Source organism: Moschus berezovskii, chromosome 22 (assembly GCF_049115385.1).
Source record: "Moschus berezovskii isolate FMDL1 chromosome 22, NW_MosBer_1.0, whole genome shotgun sequence".
Classification (NCBI taxonomy): Eukaryota; Metazoa; Chordata; class Mammalia; order Artiodactyla; family Moschidae; genus Moschus; species Moschus berezovskii.
In genome coordinates this window covers 26,383,541-26,410,870 of record NC_142481.1, presented here as the reverse complement: position 1 = coordinate 26,410,870, position 27,330 = coordinate 26,383,541, and the positions used below count along the sequence as shown (strand labels likewise).

The following is a 27,330-nucleotide window of genomic DNA, read 5'->3' as shown; positions in this document are numbered from 1 at the left end:
AGTCCCATTGTCACATCTGGCAATATTTACATGAATTCCTCATTATCAACTAATACCCAGTTCATATTTGATTTCACCATTTATCTCAAGGTATTGTTTTACAGCTGGTTTCCCTGAACTGGGTTTGGGCAAGGTCCCCTCACTCCTTTTGGCTGTTATGTTTTTGAAGTCCCTCTACCTCCACTCCACTTTTTTTAAGGCTGTGATTTACTCCAGGAGACAGAATGTTTTTTAAAAGTGTGTTTGTTGCCTTATTAATGTCCTTTGCTCATTTTTGTACTAAAATTTACTTATACTGCATTTACTTTATTTATACTGCATTTTAAATTTATTTATACTGAATTTTCTCTCTTGATTTTGAAAGAGCTCTTTATATATTAAGGCTGTTATTCTTTGTCTTATAATTTTTGTTTTCCCAGTTTTTCATTTGCATTTTAATTTTGCAATCTTCTTTAAAAATTTTTTTCCATACAGATGTTTTAATCATTTTGTAGTCAAATCTTTCACCTTTTATGTTTTCAGCCTTTTCTTTTATGTTTTGAAAGGCTTTCCCTCATTCTGAGAACAGGTAAATGATTACCTCTATTATCCTCTAGTTTACTGTGATTTTGTTTTTTTAACTTAATTCTCCACCCAAATGAATTTATTTTTGTGTTCACTGTGAGTAGGGATATCATTTATTTTTTATTCTATTTAAGAAAAAACTGGAATGTAATTGCTTTACAATGTTGTGTTAGTTTCTGCTGTACAACAATATGAATCCGCCACTTGTATACATATATCCCCTCCCTCTTGATAAGGATCTAATTTAATTTTTCCAGATATTTAACTGATTACTTTAGCACTGCTTATTGAATCTATATCCCCAGTGACTTGAGTTGCTACCTTAAGCATATGTTAAAAACATATGTATATCTGGACCTGTGTGGGGACTTTATATTTCATTTGTTGTTTAGTTTCTAAAATATCTATTTATGTATTTGTTCTGATCTTAGTGGCAGTGCATGGAATCTTTTAGTTGTGACATGTGGGATCTAGTTCTCTGACCAGAGATCAAACCCGAGTCCCCTGCATTGGGAGCTTGGAGTCTTGGCCACTGGACCACCAGGAAAGTCCTTGTTTGTTTTTTTAATTGGCCTTTTAAAATCACTTTGTCTTAGCTATTATGACTGACAGTTCAAGTTTCTCTTCTTTTCAAAATCTTCCTGATTTTTTCTTTGCATGGATGATACCATCACATGAACTTTATTTTATTGGGTTCTCCCCTCTTTCTTTTCTCCTATCCCAAATCCCTTGAGATTTTGTTGGAATCCTGTCGTATGTAAAGTTTCCTTTATGGAGAATTTTCATACTGATTCTTCCTACACAGGAACATGGAGTGTCTTTAAATTCACTCAAGTCATTTTGAAATTATCTTCAGATAGATTCTTTTAATTTTTGAAGAAGCTTTGATATTATTTTCAGTGGGATAATTCCCTGTTGTGTCTTTTGACTTAATGTTTATTATTGGTATATGACTATTAGTGTCTGTATTTTTTATAGTCAGTCAGTTGTTGACTTCTTAGTATAGATTTTCAACAGTTTCTTTTGGATTTTTTTGTTAGACATTTTTTTTTTAACGTGGACATTTTTTTTTCCAATAAAGTCTTTACTGAATTTGTTACGATATTACTTGTTTTTCATGTTTTGGTTTTTTTGGCCATGAATCACAAGGTATCTTAGCTCCCTGACCAGGGATCAACCCACACCCACTGCATTGGAAGGCAAAGTCTTAACCACTGGGCCACGAGGGAAGTCCTTTGGTAGATGTTCATATGGTTTCTAAAATCAATAATTTTGCTCCTCTTAGGAGTTAATTATACATCTTTTTCTCATCAGTTGCTTTGCACACAACTTCCTGTTTTAGTGGCGATGGAATAGGTATCCTTTCCTGTCTAATAATCAAGCTTATAGTGACTTCTTCAGGTATGAGGTTGAGGATTAGTTGGTAACCTGTCTTCTTGGTTTATTAATCATTGTTGTCTTTTAAAAAATATCTAGATGGGGTTTGAATTTTTAGCAAATAGTTTTTAAGCGGCCATTAGGATAATTACATGCTTTTTCTCCTTTCGATGTATTATATTAATTTCCATGTAGTAACAACCTTAGAATTTCTAGAATATACCTAATTGCTTCTGGTAGATTATTCCTTGAAAATTTTGTTAGAATTGCTTGTTCATATTTTATTTGGGAGTTTTCCATCTATATTGCGGAGAAGGCAATGGCAAGCCACTCCAGTACTCTTGCCTAGAAAATCCCATGGATGGAGGAGCCTGGTAGGCTGCAGTCCGCGGGGTCGCTAAGAGTTGGACACGACTGAGCAACTTCACTTTCACTTTTCACTTTCACGCATTGGAGAAGGAAATGGCAACCTACTCTAGTGTTCTTGCCTGGAGAATCCCAGGGACAGGGGAGCCTGGTGGGCTTCCGTCTGTGGGGTCACACACAGTCGGACAGGACTGAAGTGACTTAGCAGCAGCAGCAGCAGCAGCATCTATATTCATGAGTGACATTTGTTTGTAGTTTTGTACTATTTTTGTCAGCTTTGGAATTGAGGCTAGGCTAATTTTATAAAGTAAATTGAAGTGCTTTCCAACTTTGGGAATAGACTCTATAACATGGGAATTATCTGTTCCATGAGTGCAGGAAAGAGCTCACCCATAAAACCAACTAGGTCTGGCAGCTTTCTCTGAAATAATTCTTTGATGACTTTTTCAGTCTTTTCCCCCCATAATGATTGGTTTGCTTAGCTTTTCTGATTTATCTTGTGTCAATTTTGTTAATTCATATTTTCTGAGAAAACCATTTCATGAGATATTCAAATTATTAATGTAAAGATTTTAGATAGCATTCTCATTTTTAAAAATGTTTCTAATTTTTCTCACTTAAAAATGTTGATATTTGTGTGAAAGTGAAAGTTGCTCAGTTGTGTCTGACTCTGTGTGACTCCATGTGGACTATATAGTCCATAGAATTCTCCAGGCCAGAATACTGGACTGGTTCTCCAGGGGATCTTCCAACTCAGGGATTGAACCCAGGTCTCCCATATTACAGGTGGATTCTTTACCATCTGAGTCACAAAGGAAGCCCAAGAATACTGGAGTGGGTTGCCTATCCTTTTTCTGGGGGATCTTCCTGACCCAGGAATTGAACTGGGGTCTCCTGCATTGCAGGCGGATTCTTTACCAACTGAGCTATGATATTTGTGTATTTTTTCCCAATTTTTTTTCACTTGCCTGGTGTAAACATTTTTGTTTTAATTTTTGGCTTTTGATTTATTTTTTCACAGGACAGCTATTGTATTTGGACTTATCAATTATATTGTATTTTCTAATGTTAATTTCCATTTTTAATGTTAACTTTTTCCAATGTTAACCTTTGCTCTGCTGCTGCTGCTAAGTTGCTTCAATTGTGTCCGACTCTGTGTGACCCCATAGACGGAAGCCCACCAGCCTCCCCCATCCTAGATTTGCCTTATTTATTCAGTCAATCATTTATAGCTGTTCGAGTTGAAAGCTTAATGCCTTTACTTTTGTCCTGTCTTACTTAATAATGAAAACATTCTTGCTTTAATCGTGCTTTTGATTTTCTTTCCCCCTTGGTATTCAAGTTGTTTTTTTTCTTTTAAAAGCACACAAATCTTAAGCGAGACAGCTCAGTGAGTATTTACATATGTCCACATCTGTGTAATAACCCCTCAGATCAAGAGAGAGAACCTTCCTAGGACTCTAGGAGTCTCCCCATGTCCCTTCCTTGCCCTGCCCTGAGATAACCACTATTCTGAATTTTATCATTATTGATTCGTTTTGCCTGTTTTTGAATTTTGGTATCACTGAAATCAGCTAGTGTGTTTTCTTGTGCCTGACTCTTCATTATATCTGTGAAATGCATCTGTGCTTTTGTGTGAAATGAAGAGTTGTTTTGTTTTTTTTTCTTTGCTGGGGTGTGGTATCCTACTGTATGAATATACTACAGTTTGTCTTGTCTCCTGTTGGTAGACATTTGAGTTACTACCAGTTTTTAGCCATCATGAGCAATACTGCTGTGAACATTCTTTTTTTTTTTATTTTATTTATTTAGCTGTGCGTGGTCTTAGTTGGAGCATGAGGACTCTTCAGTCTTCGTTGTGGCATGTGAGATCTAGTTCTCTGACCAGGAATTGAACCTGAGCCCACTGCATTGGGAGTGTGGAGTCTTAGCCACTGGACCACTCGGGAAGTCCCCTGCTGTGGACATTCTTATACATGTGTTTTGGAGGGCACAGGAACACACTTCTGTTAAATCTGTCTACCTGTCTGTCTCTATCTTGTGGACTTCGTTCATAGGGTGGGTGTATGTTTAGCTTTAGTGGAGACTATCTACTGGTGAACTGTTTGCCATCCCCTTTGTTTTGCCGGTCTGCTCCTTTTTTTGTAATTGCTATTGCGACTTTCTGTTTGAGCCCAGAGTGATTCAGGAGGATGTTTTCTGTGGCTCCCAGGAGCTGTGTTGCTTCCGGCAGTGGCTGCAGCTCCCGCTGCCCTTGCTGACACCAGCCTTAGCACTTTGAGCGTGTGGCTAGGTTGAGTTGTGAGGCACGTCAGATCTGAATCTGTTGGAAAAATTTGGGCACCGGGCTGCTTTTTCTTAGAAAAACAAACCTAACCTGGCAACAGCATAGCTGATAACAGATAATACTCTGGCCCTGTTCATAATGCCTTCTGTGCAGAGCAAGGCTGCTTCTGGTGATTGCAGATCTGTTGTGTAGAGAGAAGTGGTTAAGCATGTGTAGACTCTGGGGTGTCTCTTGCAAGCGGGTCATGGCTGGCCTGGTGCGGGGCACAGCAGGGCCCTGGGCCCTGGACCTGCTTCAGGCCCTGCCTCGTGTGAGCCTGGCTAACCTGAAGCCGAACCCGGGCTCCAGGAAACCGGAAAGAAGACAAAGAGGTCAGAGAAGAGGTAGGAGGTGTGGCAGGGGCCACAAGGGAGAACGGCAGAGAGGAACCTGGCCCTGGCTGGGCTTTGAAGGGGGACAGACTCCATTTTATCTTCGAATCCCAAAATACGGGTTTAATGAAGGACACAGCTTCCTTCAGACGCCAGTATCAGCCTTTGAGTCTCAACAGGCTGCAGTACCTGATTGACCTGGGCCGTGTTGATCCCACACAACCTATTGACTTAACCCAGCTGGTCAACGGGCGAGGTGTTACCATCCAGCCATCTAAAAGGGACTATGGAGTCCAGCTGGTAGAGAAGGGCGCTGACACCTTTAAGGCAAAAGTTAACATCGAAGTTCAGCTGGCTTCTGAGCTGGCCATTGCCGCCATCGAGAAGAATGGGGGTGTCGTCACGACTGCCTTCTACGACCCGCGAAGCCTGGAAATTCTGTGCAAACCCATCCCATTCTTTCTCCGTGGACAACCCATTCCCAAGCGGATGCTCCCACCTGAGGCACTAGTGCCCTACTACGCTGATGCGAAAAATCGAGGCTACCTGGTGGATCCTGCCAGACTTCCCGAAGCCAGACTGGAGCTCGCCAAGAAGTATGGCTATATCTTACCCCACATCACTAAAGACGAACTCTTCAAAATGCTCAGTACTCGGAAGGATCCACGGCAGATTTTCTTTGGTCTGGCTCCCAGATGGGTGGTGAACATGGCAGAGAAGAAGATTCTGAAGCCTATAGATGAGAAGTTGCTTGAGTACTACAGCTCCTGAGCTCTGTCTAGGGGAGCCAGTGGTAGGAGGGCACTGGAAGGGGTGGTGACACGTGTTTCCCATTGCATTGACTCAGTTTGGGTTTCTGTGGAAGATGATGTTTTCTATGTAATCACATCTTTTTTTTTTTTTTTAAATCAAAATTAAAAATACAGTAAGCAAGGACTGGGTGGAAGATGTGGATCTGTGTGTGTCTCAGTAACACGAGCTCGCTGGCACGCTGCCCAAGGGAGTGGGCGGCTTAGACCATTTCCCCTTGAGTTTTCAATCATCCCATTCAGATCTTGTCTTATTGTTGCAAATCAGAATGAATGCAGATGGGCTGGGCTTTTTTTGTTGTCCGCTTGGTCGGGGTCCAAGGGTTGCTGATGAGCTGGTGTGCCTCTTGGTTGGCCCTGAGGAACCTCTTACCAGAGTCGAGACAGCAAGCCTTCAACCCAGACTGATGAAAATGTTGGATGTGAGTGTAAGGCTGGTGAATAGTTTTTAAGTATTGCAGTATTTGCTGGCAAGATTGAAATGAAAATTCCAAGTGAATTCATTTTTCTCAACCCTGGCAAAGCTGTCAAAAATGATCAAGCCATTACATTTTTTTTTTTCTTTGAAGAAAGTAAATGTTCCAATTGATATAATTTTACTTATTTCCTAGACTTTGGAAACCTTTGTTTTGCAGTCATTTTAAATGATTTTGAAGAAAACAGTCAATGGTTATATAAGCTATATGAACAGTTGGTAACGTGAAAATTAAACTGTTAATGTAAAAGGTTCAGCAGTCAGTAAGCCTTTTTAGCTTTGCAAAGATCTGTTGTATTTAAACCACGTGGAAGCTTAATTTATCCTGATGCAATTAAATCTTGAATAATTCATGATAATTGTTCTACAGTAGAATTAAAATGATTCCTGTTTATTTTATTTAAAAAAATTAAAAAAATAAAAGAGAATGTGTAGACTCTGGAGTCAGACTCCCTGGGCTTGACTCCTGATTGCCCAGCTTTGTGCATCAGACAGTCACTTCACTTCTCCATGCTTCTGTTTCCTTGACTGTCAAATATTGTTTTGAGGTTCAATGAGCTAACAACAGTACCCGACACATGTTGGTACTATATTAGTAGAAGCAATGGTAGTTATTAATATTATTCTGTCTCCTCTGATACTTTCCTTCCCAAAGATTAGAAAGTTCACATCCCAAAGATGGACAGGCAGAGACCCAGTCTGCTGAGACCTCCTTGCCTAAATGGGAGGCGGCCCTGAGGTTGTTCCAGGAGAGAATGCAAAGAGTGGACAAATGCAGTCTTTGCAAGTGTGAATGCTGAATGAACACAGGACGTTTCAGCACTGTGGTCTTGGCATCTGTTCTCCTCTGGGAGCTGCTGGGCCAGAAGTGCTTCCAGAGTGGCATGTAAGCTTTCGTAGGGGAGTGGCTCCCAGTAGGTGAGTTAAGCCTCCTCTCACTGTGGCTGGGTCTTCCTGGAACCACTTTTCCTGGGAAAGGGCATGAGGGTGGCGCTTGCCTCACCTGGTGTTTTTCTGCTCCATGGGACATAATTCACCCTTTCATTCTCTCCCTTATTTTCCCCTGGGTGGACTTGGAGGTAGACTGGGAGACCCAGCTCATGTTTCCTGTGTCCCTGCTGGCCAGCAGTGCTACAGTGGAGGGTTTTACTCAAGTCCGGCAGTTACGTAATGGTCAGCCTGGGCCAACTCAGCGGGGACATTGACCTGGCTGTGGCTGCACATAGAGGACTTGACCAAAAGTCCTGGTCTGGCCCTTAAGGACGGTTCTAGTCATCTCTGTGCGGAAGCCAGCTTTTGAGGTTGAATATTGATTTTTAAAACCCTTTCGGTTCGGGGTATTTTCAAACATAATCCCTACCCGCCCAACTTCAGTGACCATCTGCATGTGTGTCATCTGTACCCGCCCACTGGGTGATCGTCATTTCTTTCTAGTTTGGTAGCAGGTAGGATCTGAGACCCACTTTTCTCTTGTAGCTCACCTCTCTGGCACCTGGCCTCATCAACATTGCAGAACTTGGCACTACCAGATTGTCCCACTTTCAAGGAGGGAAACTGGCTTGAAGTAGATTAAAAAAACAAGCAAACAAACAAACAACACCCAAACTTCTTTGTTTTAAAGTAATTTCAGATTCAGAGAAGTGTTACAAGACTTGGACAAAGAATTTCCTAGACTCTTCATCCATGTGCTAATATTTTGATGGGTTTGCCTTAAACATCATCTGTATATCTGTATCTACGTGTGTAGTGATTTGTTGAATCATTTCAAATTATAAACCTTATATTTTTTTATCCCTGAATATATAAGTGTGTGTTTTCTAAGAGGGGGTTCCCTGGTTGCTCAGCTGGTAAAGAATCCGCCTGCAATGCAGGAGACCCTGGTTTGATTTCTGGGTTGGGAAGATCCCCTGGAGAAACGGGTAGGCTACCCACTCCAGTATTCTTGGGCTTCCCTGGTGACTCAGTTGGTTAAGAATCTGCCTGCAGTGCAGGAGACTTGGGTTTGATTCCTGGGTTGGGAAGATCCCCTGGAGGAAATTAACCAAATCAAGAAATCTGACATTTTTACAGTATTGTTGTATAATTCACATTTTCCAGTTGTTGCAAAAATGAACTTCAAGTGCTTTCTTCCCCTGTCCACCACCCCACCCAGGACCCCGTGCAAGATCATGCATTGGATCTGGTTATCCTTAAATCTGGCGTCCCTTCCTTAGCCTGCTTTTGTCTTTGAGAGCAGTGTCCTCTTTGAAGCGTTCAGGCCATCTTTTTGTGGAATCCCCTCAGTTTGGATTCAGAGTACACATTTTTGGTAGGAGCACTGAAAGTGATGTTGCATCCTTGTTATCGTGTCAGACCAGATGGCACCCGACTCAGCTTGTTGCATTATTGATGACGTGAACTTTGTCCGTCAGTCTAAGGTGATGTGTGCTAGGTTCTCCACTGTAAAATGACTATTTTCTCTTTATTTATTTAAATCTTTAAGAAAAGTATTTTGTTTTTGGCTGTGTTGGGTCTTCGTCGCTGTGCACAGGCTTCCTCTAGTTGCAGAGAGCGAGGGTTGCTTTCTAGTTGTGGTACTCTGCCTTCTCATTGTGGTGGCTTCTCTTGTTGTGAAACACAAACTCTAGTGTGTATGGGTTTCAGTAATTGTGGTGCGTGGGCTTAGTTGCTCTGAGCATGTGAAATCATCCCAGACCAGGGATGCAACTCGTGTCCCTTGCTTTGGCAGGTAGATTCTCTACCACTGGACCACCAGGGAAGCCCTGTTTTTCTCCTTATAACTGTAAAGTTATTTCTGGGGAGATACAGTACTTTGACACCATGTAAATATGGGTTCCTCATGGTGTCTTCACCAACTAGTTTTTGCATTCGTGAATGATTTTGTCTGAATCAGTTAATACTGTGATGGTTGCAGAACTTTTTTTTTTTTCCAATTTAGTCATTCCTTCTACATTTAGTATTTGGTATACTGCTGTAAGGAAGAGCTTTTCCTTTTCCTTTATGTAGATTTGTATTATCAGTCTCATGGATTATTATGTAGGTATGCATTATTATCTCATGGATTCTTCTTTTATTCATGTGTTGTAATTTATTATTTTGGTGCTCAAGTCATCCTTGGTTTGGCCAGTGGGTACCTCTTTAAGCTTGCTCCTGTATCCTTTTGGTAAGTCCCCATCATGTTTTTTTTCCCAAACATCATCTAATATACATAGGATTTACTGTGTGATAAAAGTGGCGTTTAAAATCAGTAAAGGACTTTCCTGGCAGTCCAGTGGTTAGAGACTACATGCTTCTAATGCAGGGGGTGCAGGTTCTATCCCTGGTGGGGAAACTAAGATCCCACATGCCACATGACACAGCCAAACATAAATAAATAAAACTAGTGAAGAAAGGTGGACAAATGGCGTTGGGACCATCAGCTAGCCCTGCGGTTTCAAAGTGTGGTCTCCAGATCACCTGGAAACGTATTAGAAACGTAAATTCTTAGGCTTTATCCCAGTCCTACAGAATCAGAAACGCTGCAGTCAAGGCCCAGTGATCTGTGTTTTAACAAATGTTCCAGAGGATTCTGAGGCCTGCTCAAGTCTGAGAACCACTGAGGTACCACATGGGAAGGAGTGCAATTAGATACCTTCCTTATGCAACACTTGTGATGGTTTTCTTTACTTAGTTTTTAAGATGTTTCACTCTTTAACCAATCTGGAGTTTACTTTGATGCATGGTGTAGGCTGAGGATCTGGTTGTACTTTTTCCTCCTGGGTTTTACACAGTGTTAAACTCTTCACTGGAGGGAGTGTCAGTCTCAGGTTGGACATCTCTCTTCTTTTTATTTATTTTTTTGGCTGCATTGGGTCTTCGTTGCGTCATGTGGGATCTTTGGTTGCAGCACATGGACTCTCTAGTTGTGGTGCATGGGTTTAGTTGCTCTGCGGCACGTGGGATCTTAGTTTCCCCACCAGGGATCAAAATCCATGTCTCCTGCATTGCAAGCAAGGCAGATTCTTAACCAGTGGACCACTAGGGAAATCCCTGGACATAATTCGTCTCACTGCCCTTTTTCTTCAAAATATTCTTGGCTTTTGAGCCTTCAGTTTTCCTGAAAGACTTTATGTACACACACACATACACACACACACCTATTTCTGTGCCTGTATTTTAGATTGGCCAGAAGGTTCTTTCAGGTTTCACTGTAACGTCTTATGGAAAAACCCAAATGAACTTTTTGGCCAACCCAGTATTCTACATGATGAATTCATGCTGCAGTTGGTAATTCAACCTCACAGGGTTCTTTCTAACTTTCCTCCTTTCTGTAGAGAACCCTGGCTCTCACCGTCATCCATATGTTTACTCACTTCCTCAGTTCTATATACATACGAGGTGGTTTGAGAATTGTTGAACCCAGACCTCTGTGACAAATGAAGTGCCTGTGAAAAGCTCCTTGCTTATCCTCTTCCTTTTCAATATGTGTCTGTTTTCTTTCCCCATGTGTGTCTCCCAGATTAAAAAAAAAAAAAAATGAGAGAGAGAAAAAGCAAACAGCTCCCTATTTATTTAAAAATCTTTTAAGCAGAGGGCTGTTACTGCACTTTATGTTCCGAGAACAGATAGGCCAGTCACTTGGGCTGCACTGCCTCCCTCCCTCTTCTATGAGGATAAAGTGTTCTGGTGGGTGGGCATCTCAAGGAGGAGGCCTGACAGACAGTGCTTGCATTTGTTTTAAAGTAAACACACTGTTTTTCCAGTTTTTCAACTGAAAGATAAATAAAATCACTGATCCTTGGAACCTGAGTCAGAGAAGAGAGAAAATTTTTAAAAATTGCTCTTCAGTTAAAAACAGTTTTAAGTTTGAGAAATTATTCACAATTTCTTCAGACGAGGAGGAGGTGGGTAAGAGACGAAAGTGAAAGGAAGGATGTGACAGTCCTGTAAACTGGTAGGGAACTGTTATTTAGAACATAGCTATAAACTCCAGTGCCTTGATTAGGCCTGATGGGAGAAATGGCCAAACCAGTCCTGGCATAGCCAAGTAGTTACTTTTATGATCCTGGCAACCCACTAAGACCTAGTTATTTCAGTCTTATGGAATGCTCACAGAAGAGTTCTGAGAAATTCAGTCTTGCTCCCAAAATTGAAAATATTATAATCATCCCTCGGTATCTGTGAGACTCCCTTCCCCCAATACCACAATCTGCAGATGCTCAAATCTCTTCTATAAAATGACATAGTATTTGCATATAACCTGTGCACATATTCCCGTATACTTTAAATCATCGATTACTTATAACACCTAATACAACCTAAAGAAAGAGAAAATGAAGTTGCTCAGTTGTGTCTGACTCTTTGCGACCCCATGGACTGTAGCCTACCAGGCTCCTCCATCCATGGAATTTTCTAGGCAAGAGTACTGGAGTAGGTTGCCATTTCCTTCTCCAGGGGATCTTCCCGACCCAGCGATCGAACCTGGGTCTTCCACATTGCAGGCAGATACTTCACCGTCTGAACCACCAGGGAAGGCCTAATACAACCTAAGTGCTTTGTAAACAGTTGCTGGAGCACAGCAAGTTCAAGGTTAACTTCTGGGAACCTTCTGAAATTTCTTTTCCCTGAATATTTATTTAAAAATTAATTATTTATTTAATCTGGCTGTGCTGGGTCTTAGTTGCAGCTTGCAGGATCTTCGATCTTCACTGTGGCATGTGAACTCTTAGTTACTGTATGTGGGATCTAGTTCCCTGACCAGGGATCGGACCCAGGCCCCCTGCATTGGGAGTGCAGAGTCTTAGCCGGTAGACTACCAAGGAAGTCGTTCCCTGAATATTTTTGATCCACAATTGGTTGTATGTGTGAATGGGGGCATTTTTTTTTCATGCTTATTGAAAAAAAAGGCAAAAACTTTGTGAGTGCTAAGTATGTACCAGGTTTTGTTCTGAATTCTTAAGATTACATATACAACATACTATACTATGCTATAGCATAATATAATATAATATTATATATATATTCTTTCCATGTAATCCTCCTGTATACCTTTCAGGTAGGTTGTACTGCCATCTCCTTAGATGATAGGTAGATATAGGCAGGTATTATGTAGCTTGCCCAAGATCACATAGGAGGTGGTGGCAGAGCTGGGATTTAACCTAGGCCTTTTGGTCCCTGAGTCTTTGTCTGCAACCTCTGTTAATTACTGCCTTCCAAAGAAAGTGAAAATGTCAGTTTCTCAGTCGTGTCCGACTCTGTGACCCCATGGACTGTAGCCTGCAAGGCTCCTCTGTCCATGGAATACTCCAGGCAAGAATACCAGAGTGGGTTGCCATTTCCTTTTCCAGGGGATCTTGACCGACCCAGGGATCAAATCTGGGTCTGCTGCATTGCAGACAGGAACATTACCATCTGAGCCACCAGGGAAGCCTTACAACGAAGGAGAAGGTTAAAAATCACTGGAAATTTTATTTTTTCCCTACAAAGCTAGCAAATCATGCTCTGTTATTATGAACTCCAATGGATGTTTGTGTTTTTTAGACTTTTTTTTTTTATAGCCCGTTAACAAATAGTGTTGTGATAATTTCAGGGAACAGTGAAGGAACTCGGCCATACGTGAACATGTATCCATTCTCCCCCAACTCTCCTCCTATTCAGGCTGCCACATAATATTGAGCAGAGTTCCATGTGCTATACGGTAGATTCTTATTGGTTATCTATTTTAAATATAGCAGTGTGTGCATGTCCATCCCAAACTCTCTTAACTGTCCCTTTCCCAGATCCTTCTCCCTAGCAACTATAAGTTCATTCTCAAAGTCTGTGAGTCTGTTTTGTAAGAAAGTTTGTTTGTATTATTTTATTTTTTAAATTTATTTTAATTGGAGGCTAATTACTTTACAGTATTGTAGTGGTTTTTGCCATACATTGAGATGAATCAGCCATGGGTGTACATGTGTTCCACATCCTGAATCCCCCACCCACCTCTCCCCCCATCCCATCCCTCAGGGTCATCCCAGTGCACCAGCCCTGAGCACCCTATCTCATGCATCGAACCTGGACTGGCGATCTAGTTTTCACATATACATATTTCAATGCTATTCCACCCTCGCCTTCTCCCACAGAGTCCAAAAGCCTGTTCTGTGTCTCTTTTGCTGTCTCGCATACAGGGTCATCGTTACCATCTTTCTAAATTCCATATATATGCGTTGCTGCTGCTGCTGCTAAGTCGCTTCAGTCGTGTCTGACTGTGTGACTCCATAGACGGCAGCCCACCAGGCTCCCCCGTCCCTGGGATTCTCCAGGCAAGAACACTGGAGTGGGTTGCCATTTCCTTCTCCAATGCATGAAAGGGAAAAGTGAAAGTGAAGTCGCTCAGTTGTGTCCGACTCTTTGCGACCCCATGGACTGCAGCCTACCAGGCTCCTCCGTCCATGGGATTTTCCAGGCAAGAGTACTGGAGTGGGGTGCCATTGCCTTCTCCATATATATGCGTTAGTATTCTGTATTGGTGTTTTTCTTTCTGACTTACTTCACTCTGTATAATAGACTGCAGTTTCATCCGCCTCATTAGAACTGATTCAAACGGCTGAGTAATATTCCATTGTGTATATGGACCACACCTTTCTTATCCATTCATCTGCTGATGAACATCTAAGTTGCTTCCGTGTTCTGGCTATTATAAAAAAGTGCTGCAATGAACATTGGGGTACATGTGTCTCTTTTAATTCTGGTTTCTTCAGTGTGTATGCCCAGTGGGATTGCTGGGTCATATGGCAGTTCTATTTCCAGTTTTTTAGGGAATCTCCACACTGTTCTCCATAGTGGCTGTACTAGTTTGCATTCCCACCAACAGTGTAAGAGGGTTCCCTTTTCTCCACACCCTCTCCAGCATTTATTGTTTGTAGACTTTTTGATAGCAGCCATTCTGACCAGCATGTGATGGTACCTCATTGTGGTTTTGATTTGCATTTTTCTGATAATGAGTGATGTTGAGCATCTTTTCATGTGTTTCTTAGCCATCTGTATGTCTTCTTTGGAGTATCATTTTAAAGACAATTTTTTAGAGCAATTTTAGGTTCACAGCAAAATTGACAAGGTACATGGACATTTTTTATTCAGAGCTAACCTGGTTAATATTTTGTTATATATCCACTGAGCTTTTTTGGATATGTCAATCATGTATGTATGTATGTTTGTGTGAATATATAACTTTTTTCCCAAACTGGGAACTGACTATACATATTGCCTTGTAACTTGCCTTTTTCTACCCAGTGTTTCTACTTCATTGAAACTAGATCCTTTTAATGGCTCCAATAGCATTTTTTTGCTATGAATGTACCACAGTTTAACAGATCTCTTATTGTCGGCCGTTTCTCTGTCTTTACTACTTACTATAAGCATGACTTTTCAGTAAGTTCTTGTAAAGATACCTTTGTTTTCCTGTCCTTTTTCTTCGGTAGTGAATTCCTAGGCATTCATCACTGGGTCAAAAGGCAGGCGAGTTGCAGGTTTCATGATGCCCATGGCCTGGGTCTGCTGCAAAGACTGGACCCGTTTGTACGCCTGCTGCCTGTGCACGTGTGCTTGTTTCCCTCACCCCCAGTGGCGATGGGCATTGCCAGTCTTTCAACCTCTGCCAGTCTGTTCGGCTACAACAAGTGATTTCTCTTTGTTATTTTAATTTGCGTCTCTCTTCTTTTCTCCTCTCATTTCCTTCTTGAGGAGCTCTCAGGCAGGCTTTTACTCCTGGCTACCCTGCTGCAAATATTGTACCAAATCTGCAGTCACCTCTGTGTGGTTCAGTTCTCATTTCTTGAGTTGGAATCCATCGCTTCTCCTTGACCTACTCTTTTTATTTATTTACTTTTTCAAAAACAATTTTAGGAATCTTTGCTTAAAAACAACCTTATCTTAAAATGGAGTAACTTTGGTTTTACGAGCAGCAAGCAAAGTATGACCTACTCTTGTCACTTGGTTTTCAGGACACCATGCCTGGACAGTGTTCTCTATCTCCCCGGTAACTCTTTTCCAGTCTCCTTGGCTAGTTTCCTCCTTTCCAGTCTGAAAACATTGGGATACTCCAAGTGATCTAGTCTTACATCCACTTGTTAATTTATACTTCTTCCTTTCATGATCTTATCTGGCCTCATGACTATAAATTTTGTCTGCACACCTATGACTGGTACCGTTTGCCTTTCCCTGGGCAGCCCTGTGTTTCCAGCTGTCTAATCAGTATCCTCAAATTAACGTGGTAAAAGCTGAGCTATCTGCTTTCCTGGACTTCCCAGGTGGCTCAGTGGTAAAGAATCCGCCTGGCAATGTAGGAGACATGGGTTCAGCCTGCCAATGTAGGAGACATGGGTTCAATCCCTGGGTCAGGAAGATCTTCTGGAGGAGGAAATGGCAACCCATTCTAGTATTCTTGCCTGGAAAATCCCATGGACAGAGGATCCTGGCAGGCTAAAGTTCATGGGGTCGCAAGAGCTGGACATGACTGAGTGTCTGAGCACGCACATGCCATATAATATATATTTTACTCATTTATCTTACTTATTGTCCTCTATAACTGGAATGTTAGCTCCATGAGGGCAGTCATTGTTTGGTTTTTATTAACTGTTTTTTTTTTTTTTAAATCTTAGTGATTACCTGATATAACATGTTTGTTTATTTTATTTTTGACCACACTTTGCGACTTGCAGAGCTTCCCCAGGGTATGAACCCACGTCCCCTGCAGTGGAAGTATGGAGTCTTAACCACTGGACCACCAGAGAAGTCTGGTTTTTATTAACTCTTGTATATCCCCTAGCCCTGTGACTAAAGCACAAAGAAGATACTAATATAATACAATATAATGTAACTTGATAATATTTAGTATTAGTATATTATATATATATAATAGGCACACAATTAGATTAGTGAGGATGAACATCTCTTTGTGTGATTTAGGTTTTGTGGCCTGTGTCGTGGCTGAAGCAGAGGTGGGACCAGGGTGGTGCTGGGTGCCCTCTCTCAGGAGACATTGGTCAGAGTCCATCCCCAGGCTCCAAATGCAAAAGCCTTTGCTTCATTTTTGCCTCCTTCCAGTCGCAGTTACATTGGTGACTACTGTTTTCCTTGATTGGCACCAGCTGCCAGGCACTAGGATTTAAACCTGTCTGTAACAGTCTCTGAAAAGCTCCCTGTGTGTTGCTTTCCATCATCGTGCACCTCAGGACAGATACGCCCGAGCCAGAACCTCAAGGAATTCCCGAAGAAGCCAGAAGCCACCCCCTCCCCCTCCTCCAGACCCCCCGTCCCCTGCCCCCTGTCCCCCTTCCAGCTTCTCAGAGTTACCGCTGGGCCTGTCCGTGGTTTCGGTGTCAGTGGAGAGCTGGTTGAAAGAAAAGGCCCTTTTAGGCAGTAGTCTCAAAGAGTAAACACACAGACCCCAGCAATGCATGTGAGAACAGACCCGCTTTCTGTGCCACTGGCTGAGAGGCTGCCTTGTGGAGCCTCACTTCAGAAAAGAAGAAAAGCTTTTTCTGTCAGGAAAGGCTTTCCTGCGGTACATGGCTGTCCCAGTGTAGCCTGGGGTTTCAGGCCGCCTCCAGAGCGTTCTGTAAACTTATCGGCTTTGGAGGGCAGTCAGCCTGATGGGAATGTATATTTAAGCAAAGAGTGATTCCACCCCTCAAAGCATGAATGCCTACCAAGGCGGTCCCCTTTTTTCTTTTTCTTGAGATATATTGAGAACTTTTGTATTTTAATCCATAGTATGTGGTCAGATAGTTTTTCCCTTTCTTCTTTTTTTTTCCCCTCCTTAGACTTGTGAATTTGTCAGTGTTGGATCAGTTTTGTGGGACAGGGAAATTTCCTTCTTCTTTCTATTTATTTATTTTTTGCCCATACCATGTGGCACGAGGGATCCTAGTTCCCCATCCAGGGGTTGAACCCATGCCTTCTGCATTGGGAGACACGGAGTCTTAACCACTGGGTCACCAGGGAAGTCCCTCTTCTTTATTTATCAGCGTTTGCACAGTAAGTCCCTTTGAGCACCAGCTTGGATGCTGGAGATGCAGCAGTGAACTAAGGCAGACATCTTGGAATTTAGGATATAGAAAGGAGAGTGGACAGACTGGACAGGTAACCAGCGCAGACTGTTGTGGTGGTGACAGATCTGATGGAGGAAAAGCACAGGGTACTTAACCCAGCCTGGGGCAGGGGCTGTTGAGGAAGGCTTCCCGGGGGAGACGACACCAGGACTGGAGAAGGCTGAGAAGTGATTGTCCAAGCCAATAGTAGAAAAGACTTCCAGGCTGAACGGAGCTTTGCGGCAGGAACAAACTTGGTTCAGTCAGGTCAGACAGAGAATGCCGGCTGGGCCGGGGCAGTGAGAGAGCCATTCATGATTATGGCCCAAAAAATGGCAGGAAGGGGGCACCTGAGCAGCACTGTCCATTAGAAATGAGAAGGGAGCCACATACATAACCTAAAGTTTTCTAGTAGCCACATTAAAGAGAGTAAAAACAGAAACAAGAGGGTCAAATCGGTTTTAATGATCTGTTTTCTTCAGCCCAGGAGAAGGAAATGGCAACCCACGCCAGTGTTCTTGCCTGGAGAATTCCATGGACATAGGAATCTGGTGATCTGCAGTCCATGGGGTTGCAAAGGGTCAGACATGACTGAGCAGCTGACTGTTTTCTTCAGTCCCATATATCCCAAGTGTTACCATTTTGATATGTGAAACCCAGTGTGTTGTTTATAGCCCCAGCACGCCTCAGTCTGGACCGGCCACATTTCCAGTGCTCAGTGACCACCTGCGGCTTATGGCTGTCACATTGGACGTTGCTCATGTCCAGAGGTTAAGTCACTCAAGGAAGATTTGGGAGACTTTTGTTTTAAACCAGGTTGCTAGTTTGTACTGTGCACGCAGTTCTAGAAACTTCCGCCAGCCCTTTGAAGCCTGTCACACAGTGGTGCTGAGCTGTCTTCTAGAGGGCACATGCTGTCTCTGATCATTACAATCCGCTTCTGAATTGACTGCTGTTTCAGGCATGAAATGGTAGCCTTGCAGAGAACCTGGAATGGGTGATAGGAAAACAAGACTGTTGCCTAGATGTGAGTTGTTTCCTTCTCCTCACCAGAAAAAAAAAAATCCCAACAAAACAGCCCTGAAACATTGCATCTGATGGTGCGGTTTTGGTCTCTGTCTTAGCATCTTTCCAGTAGGCCATGTAGCAGTGTCAACTGTAGTCACCATGCTGTTCATTGCACCCGCAGTCTTGATTGATCTTACAACTCGAGGTAGTTACTTTTTGACTGCCTTCATCCAGTTCCTCCTCTCTGCTAATTTAAAAAAAAATTATTCATTTATTTGGCTTCTCCAGGTCTCAGTTGCAGCATGCAGGATCTTCAGGCTTTCTTGCAGCATGCAAACTCTGTTTCTGCATGTGGGATCTAGTTCCCTAACTAGGGATCAAACCTGGGCCCCCTGCATTGGGAGGGTGGAGTCTTAGCCACTGGACCACCAAGAAGTCCTCACTCTGCTGATTTTTTTAAAAGCAGAACCTAAAGCATGGAAGTTCTCTTCCAGTTGGGCTCCTACACTTTGCTGTTCAGATGTGGTTGAAAAGGAGGTTTGTTCATTGAAAACCAATTTCTACTGTGTTTAAAACACAAGGCCTAGATTCTGTGCAATGGAGAGGGATGATGTGGTTGCCCAAGTTCCCTGAAGGCACAGAGAATGGATGAGCTGCTAAGACAGGCCTGGTCTAGGAATCCTAGGAATTAATGGGTGATGAGGACTTTCCCCAGCTTGGGGAAGAGGACTTCTGGTGACAAGGCAGCAATAACTCATGTAAACTGACAGTTTATTCTAAAGACGTACCTTTCCCAGATCTGTATTTATTCCCTCTAAATCACTTTAAAAATAGGCATTAGCTTGACAAACAGTGAGATTCACCAAGACAGATAAGGCATTTTGTTCGTTTCCTGTGTTAAGAGGATACTCTATTGATTCAAGAGAGACTCTCTGTCTATAATATACTTGTTAGATAGATGACTCTGATGAATAGCTGGTTCTGGAGTGTTTATGCGGGTACTTTTTTTTTTTTTCAAGTAGAGAAAAGCATTTGTAGCTATAGGGGCTTGGACTTTAGAACACTGGGACCCTGCATCTAAAAAAACAATGTTAATCAGCTATACCCCAGTACAAAATAAAGAGTTTAAAGCTACTAAAAAAACAAAAAATTAGGGCAATCATGATTGATGAATCTGTCATGAACCAAAATGAGGATGTGTGTGCCTAACCTCTCCTCCCAATTCTTGTGGCTGTAGGCGAGCTATCCCTCTTCCTCCCATCCGAAGGGCAGACTCCCCTTCCATGCTTTGGCACCCACCCTCTCCTGCCTTCTCAGGACTCCTTTCTGACTTCCCTGCTGCTTCTCTGACTGTTCTCTGTCTTCTTTGCCAGGTCATCTTCGTCGGTTTGACTGTGACCTGAGTTTCCTACCATTCCATCCTCTTCTTCTGTTTTCACATTCCTATCACCTTTATGCATAACTCCCTTGTGCAGGTGACCCATAGGGTTGAATCTCCAGCCTAGACCGTCCCTCTGAGCTCTATACCCAGTGCCTGATTGCTGTCTTGCCGTCTCTTTGTGGATCCGTCAGAAGCAGCTCAGATTCACTGTGTTCAAATCTGAACTTATCCCCTCTTCCCTGGACCTGGACCTGTTTCATATTTCAATGTATAGATCCCCCATTGGCCCAGTTGAGTGCGTTAGAAACCCAGGAATCATCTTTGATCCCTCCACTCCTCTTGGCGGTCTCTGTCTCTGTCACTAAGTCGCGTCCAACTCTTGCAATCCCTTGGACTGTAACCTGCCAGGCTCCTCTGTCCATGGGATTCTCCAGGCAAGAATACTAGGTCGCCATTTCCTCCTCCAGGGGATCTTCCTGACCAGGAATTGAACCCGGGTCTCCTGCATGGCAGGCAGCTTCTTTACCAACTGAGCTACAATCCACTCCTCTTGTCCGCCTTCTTTGCTGGTCTATTTACTGGTTTTCTTGGTTTTTACCTTTGCAAGTCTGCCCACTTGTAAAACCTCCACCTCTACCAGTCTGGTCCTTTTTTCTGGCCTCCTGTCTGCTCTTCCTGCATCTACTGTTACTCCCCTCCAGTCTGTTTTCCATGCTGTGGAATGATTTTTAAAATCACGAAGCTGATGTTGTCATACCGTGATTAATTAAAAACTGTTAAGTACCATGCTGCTGCTGTTTGGATAGAGAAAGACTTCAACACTGGGGCCCACAAGCCATTGCCACATCTGGTCACCACCTGGCTCTCCTGCCCCATTCAGATCACATCCCATTCCACCCACACACACTCATCTCTGTTCAGTTTCCCAGATGCAATCCCTGCCTGTGGACGTGCCCATCCAGCCTGCTTCACACCCACCCCCAAACCTGCTCACTGTCTCCCTGAGACTTCAGATCACAGCTGAATTGTCATTTCCTAAGGAACCTTTTCCTGATGCTCTGACCAGGCCAAGTATCCAGCGCTCATGGCACTGTAAGGTCTCCTGCATGAAATCTGTTTCACAGCTGCAGCTTTACATTTCTCTGTGAGGTTATTTAGTGACTTCTGTTTTTATCACTGACTTGGTGAGGTTCCTAAAAGCAGAGACCATGTCTATTTCCATTCTTCATGATAACACAACTTCTAGCACAGTGTCAACAGTGGATGCCCAGAAAATGCTTGTTGAATGAATGCACAAGAAAAACAGAAAAGTTCACACACTTTGTGAAACAAAGTTCTACGAAGCTCTTCTCATTTCTGGAGGAGTTAATGCAACCCTCTGTCAGCCAAGACTTTAATTTAGAGATGATTATTAAGAATGGATTCCCAGCGTTAGCTGCAGAAGAGACTTCCAGGCCACTCTAGGGCTCTTACACCCTGTGCTCTGGGAAGACGGCATGAGTGACGGGGGCTGCGGGAAGGTGGGGTGAGGCAGAGTCAATCAACATTGGTACCCCAACAAGAATTCCAGTGTTTATGACCTGCTGCTAGCCTGGTAGAAAAGGCTTTTTCTTGTTAGGCTCCAACTGAGGTTGGAAGCCAAAGAGACATCGTTAACAGTAAATCCTGGAAGCCCCTTGGCTTCCTTTACTGAGTAGGGAACGTGAAAGGGTGTTCTCTTTAAACCTGGAGTAGTCTCCAGCCTGTGTGTGTCTGAGTTAACGGGGAACCAGGGAAGGGAAAGGAGTCTGTTTACTCTCTGCCCTTCTGGAATTTCCTGCAGTTCCGTTTCTCTGTGCACCAGTGTTTCACAGCTATGTGCAGAAGGAACACTGACCTGTTAATGAATGCCCTGCTTATTTTCACTTTCTTCTGATGGGCCTGTGGGATCAAGGGCAGAAGGAGGCAGGAAGAAGGAGGTTTGTTTGCTCCACTGAACAACTCTGTTAAGGCCAAGTTAGTCACATCTTCATCAGGCTTCTTCTGAGACTCCTGGCCCGAGAGGACTTGGTCTCCCCTAAAAGTATCCTACTTTGTGTCCTGTTTGGGTTTTCTCAACTTTCCAGGCTGATCCTTCCATTTGTATTCTGAGGAAAAAGGGGAGAAAATGTTTTTCCTTTTATAAGATAGAAGTGTATATGAGCACATGCATTTTGGGGGGCGTGAGGGGAGGGAGGGAGAGTCATGGTAGAAGGTGATTCTAAAGTAGAAAGTCCTTTTGTACTCGGTGCTGAGACTGTCCAGGTAGGGGTTCTGGATTTAACTGAACTGCATTATAAGGGCACAGTTTGGCAGTTCTGGTGTATGTAATTTCTTTTTTCTTCTTCTGTGGGAATGAGGAAGGTAGCTTCCATGCTCTGTTTATCTATACTTATTGGTACCATATGCAAAAAACATATTAAAAAGTCCAAGTCAGGAAAGGGAAAAAGTAACTCTTAGAAAAATATTACTCATCCTTGTTGCATGTAACAACTCTTCCCAATAGGAAATTATTAACCTGAAGCCACTTGCAAATCTGAGGCTTTGCAAGCTTCTCAAAATAAGAGTCAAGAGCTACTCCTTAAGCAGCTTGATTGTATATTTTCCTCCTTTTCGTTTTTCAAAGTGTGTAGGTAATGTTAAATTTGTGTTTTTTTTTTTTTTTTAAAGTTTACGATCTTTGTTCTTTACTATGCTGGATAAAAAAAAACCCACAAACTATTCCGGAAAATGTCAAGCATCCACAAAAGTGGCAAGAGTAGTCCATGAATCCCTACTTGCTGAGGTGGTGTGTGCTTCCACTAGGAAGCACCTAATGTCTTCTTGTCTCTCCCAGTTTGCCAGCTTTTAAAGAGATTTCCTGGCACAGTACTTGAGGATTTTCCTAATTCTTTTCCTCTAGCTTCTAATATCTAACCCTACTGCTGTCTTTGACCTCCAGAAAGTAGCATCACAAGGTATTGGTAACCAGAGGGTTCTTGTAGAACAGAAGAGAAGAAATAGACTTGCTAAAGTTCACATGTATTCAGGGCCTTAGCTTTCTTCAAGGAACTGAAGTCTCTTGCCAGTGAAAAATTTTCATGATATATGTTCCACTTGATTGTAATTGAACCTGACTTCTTCCAGACATGCTTTAAGTGGGCACTTTTTGCAGCCCCTGCCAGTGATGTGCCCAGAGCTTTGATTCCAAGAGCCTGATGGGCCAGTGGAGCTTGGCTGGTGTGCTCGGTAGGCAGCCACGGGGCGTTGTTAACACATGCTGGCAAGGAGGAAAGGGGTGTTTCGCTTCGGCCCCCCACACCCGGGAGACACTGCCATCACTTGGACTGCCTGCCCGCCGTGACCTCCTCCCTGGTCCCCTTTGCTCCCCCTCTCGCTCTCCTGCAACTAGTGTGACGGCGCTGCCACAGGTATCACCTGCCTTCCTTGTTCACAACCCTCTGGTAGCTCCCGGTCTCACGCAGAGTAGACGCCAGACACTTCGCCAGGGCTCCAAGACCTTCCTTGTGAGTTCCAGTTTCCCACCGCCGTCATCTCCTGCTTCCCTCTTTCCTCATCCACTCCAGCCACAGCGGCCTCCCTCCCTTTGCTCAGACCAGTCAGGTGTGGCCCCCGTGTGGACTCCTGTGTCTCACTCTCTCTCTGGAGTATCCTTCCTCCAGATAGAGACATGGCTCCCCTGCCTCAGTCTTCTGGAAGTCTTTGCTTCACTGTCACCTTCCTGGTGAGACTTTCTCACCACCCCAAGGCCTCCTTCCGCTTGTGTCACTCCCCTTCTCTTTCCCTCCTTTCATTTTTTTTTTTCTACTGCATTTGCTGCAATCTAATGGATTATGTGATGTACTAAAAAAAAGTGGATAGTGTCTGTTTGCCTCAGCTAGAATATAAACACCCAGGGGCACAGCGTTTTGTCTCTTCCGTACCTGTTGGATGTCGGAGACTGGAAGAGTGAGTGCTCGCTCGCTATACACGTGTGAATGGCACGACTGCAGATGGAGCAGGGCCGCATGAGATTGAAGGAGGTGGGTGAGCCTCCGATGCTGAATCTGGTTCCAGTTCTGGAACTCAGCTTATAACACCCATGTTTTCATCAGCTTTTTGATTTTTGAGCAGTGCCTGTAAAGGCCCAGGGAAGACCTAGTGCAAGAGAAAGGCCCTTTGTGGAATGCACGGCATGGCTGGAGTGAAACCTGAGGGCCCCAGAGGCGAGGTGGCTAAGGCTGCTATTTATAGCTCAGATTCCAGTATATGTTTTCCAGCCACACTTACTTCTTTCAGCCTCCCCTGTATGCTCGAGTCTGTCACTCAATTAGCTAATGGTTTCTTTAGTCCCATTATGCATTGTAGGGCTCCCCTGGCTCAGGTGTTTTTTTTTTTTTAAGAGAATAATAGAGTGTTCTGTTCTCAGAGGTCTAATTTTGTAATAGCTTTGCCAATTAAAAAAAAAAAAAAAAACAACCCTTTCCAAACTTTTTAACATGCAGTTTTTTCAACATACAAAAGAACTGAAAGAATAACACAGTGAACACCCAAATGCCCTCCACCAAGAACCAACACCTGTTAAGAGTTTGCTGCATTTGTTTCACCTCTGTGTATGAGCCTGTGAGTGTGTGCATTTTTTTTTCTCCCTGAACCACTTGAAGGTAAACTGCAGATATCTTGACACTTCACTCCAGAAAACTTCAGTCTATTCTCCTACAAAACCATGAGAGTAAGTGCAGATATCATCCTAATTTACTCTTGGATCTCCCAAGAATGAAACCATTCCTAAATACAGGCATAGTGCCATTAATGAACCTAAGAAAATAAATGGTAATTAAAGACATCATTCAATATCCAACCTGGATGTGAATTTCTCCATGCGAATTTCTCCAAGTGTCCCAAGAATATTTTTTTCAAACTAAGACTTAGTTAAAATTCACACAAGACATTTGGTAGTTATGTTCCTTTAAATCCAAGAGTCTTCTTCCTGCCTGTCCCACCTCCCATTTTAAATGTTTTTAATGACATTGGCTTTTCAAGAAGCCTGGGATAGTTGCCCTATAGATGTCCCATATTCTGGGTTAGTCTGATTGCTGTCTTATGGTTTTGCTGAATTGGTTCCTCTATCCCCTTATTTCATGTAATCTGGGAAGGAGGTTTAGTGGCCAGATTGGATTCAGGTTAAATGCTTTTCAAGAAGACTATTTATTTATTTGGCTGCGTTGGGTCTTCATTGCTGCCCAGAGACTTTCTCTAGTTGCCCCTGGGCATATGGGATCTTCCCGGACCAGGGACTGAACCCATGTCCCCTGTTTTGGCAGGTGAATTCCTAACCACTGGACCACCAGGGGAGTCCTATAAGAAGACTTTAAAAGTGCTGTTGTGCACTTCATCCTGTAACGCGTCAGGGAGCATGTGGGTGTTGGATGGTCTCGCTGTTAGTGATGCTCATTTCAGTTAATTGGTTATGACAGTAATGGCCAGAGGTCTCTCTGATCTATTTCTCTTTTAGTAAATAAAGCACTAGAGGGTTATGTTCTTAGTTGAAAGGGATCCTCCCTGGTGGCTCGGCATTAAAGAATCTGCCTGCAGTGCCAGAGTCCTGGGTTCGATCCCTGGGTTGGGGAGTTCCCCTGGAGAAGGGAATGGCTATCCATTCCAGAATTCTTGTCTGGAGAGTTCCATGGACAGAGGAGCCGGGTGGGCTATAGTCCATGGGGTTGCAAAGAGTTGGACATGCCTGAGCGACTAATTAATACTAAAGAGAAAACCTCCCCCGTCACTGGCTCTTTTTGAAAGTCAAATGTGTCTCCAAGACTTGTAAGGTAACTTCTGAACCTACGTGTGTATAGTGATACTGCTCGACAAGATGAGCAGGTAATTGAGTTGGTGCCTTGACATGAGCCCAGTGGAGAGGAAAATGCAGTCTGTGCCCCTAGCTTTGTCAGAAGACCACAGTGGGGTGGCTGTCAGGAGGTGGAAATTAGCAGCGAGAGGCCTTGGGCTCCTTTAGTTTCCTGTCAAATGTTATCATCCCTCCAGGAAGGAGGGAGGAAAGTGTCTACACTCTCTTTGTAAAGTGATGGCCTTTGAGATACCAAGAAGGGAATTGAGGAACCCTTCTAGAATGCTTATCCCAGTACATTTCCGACAGTGGCATGCCAGATATCTTTAGGAAGTGCCCTCGAAATAAGATTGAAGACCATTTGTCCTTGTGATGGATATGTGACTGACCTTGGAAGACTTTTGTTGACTCTTTTGCCGAAGCCTGAAAAAGGCTTAGAAAGGTCAGGAGAAGAGTGAATATACAATGAATGAGTTAGATCAAAAGAAATTTGGACTCTCCAGCCAACAGGGAGATAATAGGAACTTCTCTGGCAGTCCGGTGGTTAAGACTCCATGCTTCCAATGCAGAGGGCTCAAGTTTGATCCCTGGTCAGGGAACTAAGATCCCACATACTGATGTGACCAAAAAAAACAAAACAACTTTCTTCTAAATTAAAAATTATTAAAGGAACAACACAACAGGGACATAATAAAAATGACAGCTTACTAGGAACCTACTAGATGCTATTTAATTCTTAACATATATTCTCTGGGAAGTGTGTTCTTACTCCTCCTGTTTTACAGGTAGAGAGACTAATGCTCAAGGTAAGTACTCCAGTCTGCCTAACTGGTACTGTGTTTGAATCCAGTCTGCCTAACTGGTATTTGTCTTAGACCTCTGAGCTCTACTGCCTGCTAGGGACTTATGCCCTGGATTCTCAGCATGAAGAGTAGGGAGATGCTCCTTGATTAAAAAAAAAAAAAAGTAAACATTTATTATCTCATAGTTTCAGTGGGTCAGGTTTGGGAATGGCTTCGTTGGGCAGTCTGGCCTAGGCTCTTCCATGAAGTTGCACTCAATACACTGGGTGGGCTGCAGTAATCTGAAAGCTAGACTGAGACTGAAGGGCCCATTTCCAAGGTGGCTTGTTTGCATGGCTGGCAAACGATGCTGCTGGTTCAAATGCCTCAGTTCTTTCCCCTCTCTTGGACTTGGTTTTTTAATTGGAGGATATTTGCTTTACAATATTGTGTTGGTTTCTGCCGTACATTAGCACCATTCAGCCATAGATACACATATGTCCCCTGCCTCTTGAACCTCCCTCCCACCTCCCACCCCATCCTCCCCACCCCAGGTTGTCACAGAGAACCTGATTTGAGCTCCTTGTATCATATAGCACATTTCCAGTGGCTATTTATTTTACATATGGTAATTTATATTTTTCCATGCTACTCTCTCAATTCATCCCACCTTCTCCTTCCCTGACTGAGTCCACAAGTCTGTTCTCTATGTCTGCGTCTCCATTGTGAAACTAAAAGTGTTAGTCGTTCAATCATGTCCGATTCTTTGCAACCCCATGAACTGTAGCCCACCAGACTTCTCTGTCCTTGGTATTCTCCAGGCAGGAATACTGGAGTGGGTAGCCATTCCCTTCTCCAGGGGATCTTCCCAACCCAGGGATCGAACCCAGGTCCTGTACAGCAGGCAGATTTTTTTACTGTCTGAGCGATTTGCTGCCCTGTAAACAGGCTCATCAGTACCATCTTTCTAGATTCTGTATCAGTTCAGTTCAGTCACTCAATCATGTCCGACTCTTT

At 43.2% G+C, this 27,330-nt stretch overlaps 1 protein-coding gene and 1 pseudogene across 1 annotated transcript in view; both read left to right on the top strand.

Annotated features, from left to right (window-relative positions):
* The window catches only part of WWP2 (WW domain containing E3 ubiquitin protein ligase 2), a 143,788-nt gene that overhangs the window by 28,931 nt on the left and 87,527 nt on the right, over positions 1-27,330 (top strand). The gene's annotated exons all lie outside the window — the stretch shown is intronic.
* LOC129546948 (large ribosomal subunit protein uL15m pseudogene) lies at positions 518-9,008 on the top strand (annotated as a pseudogene).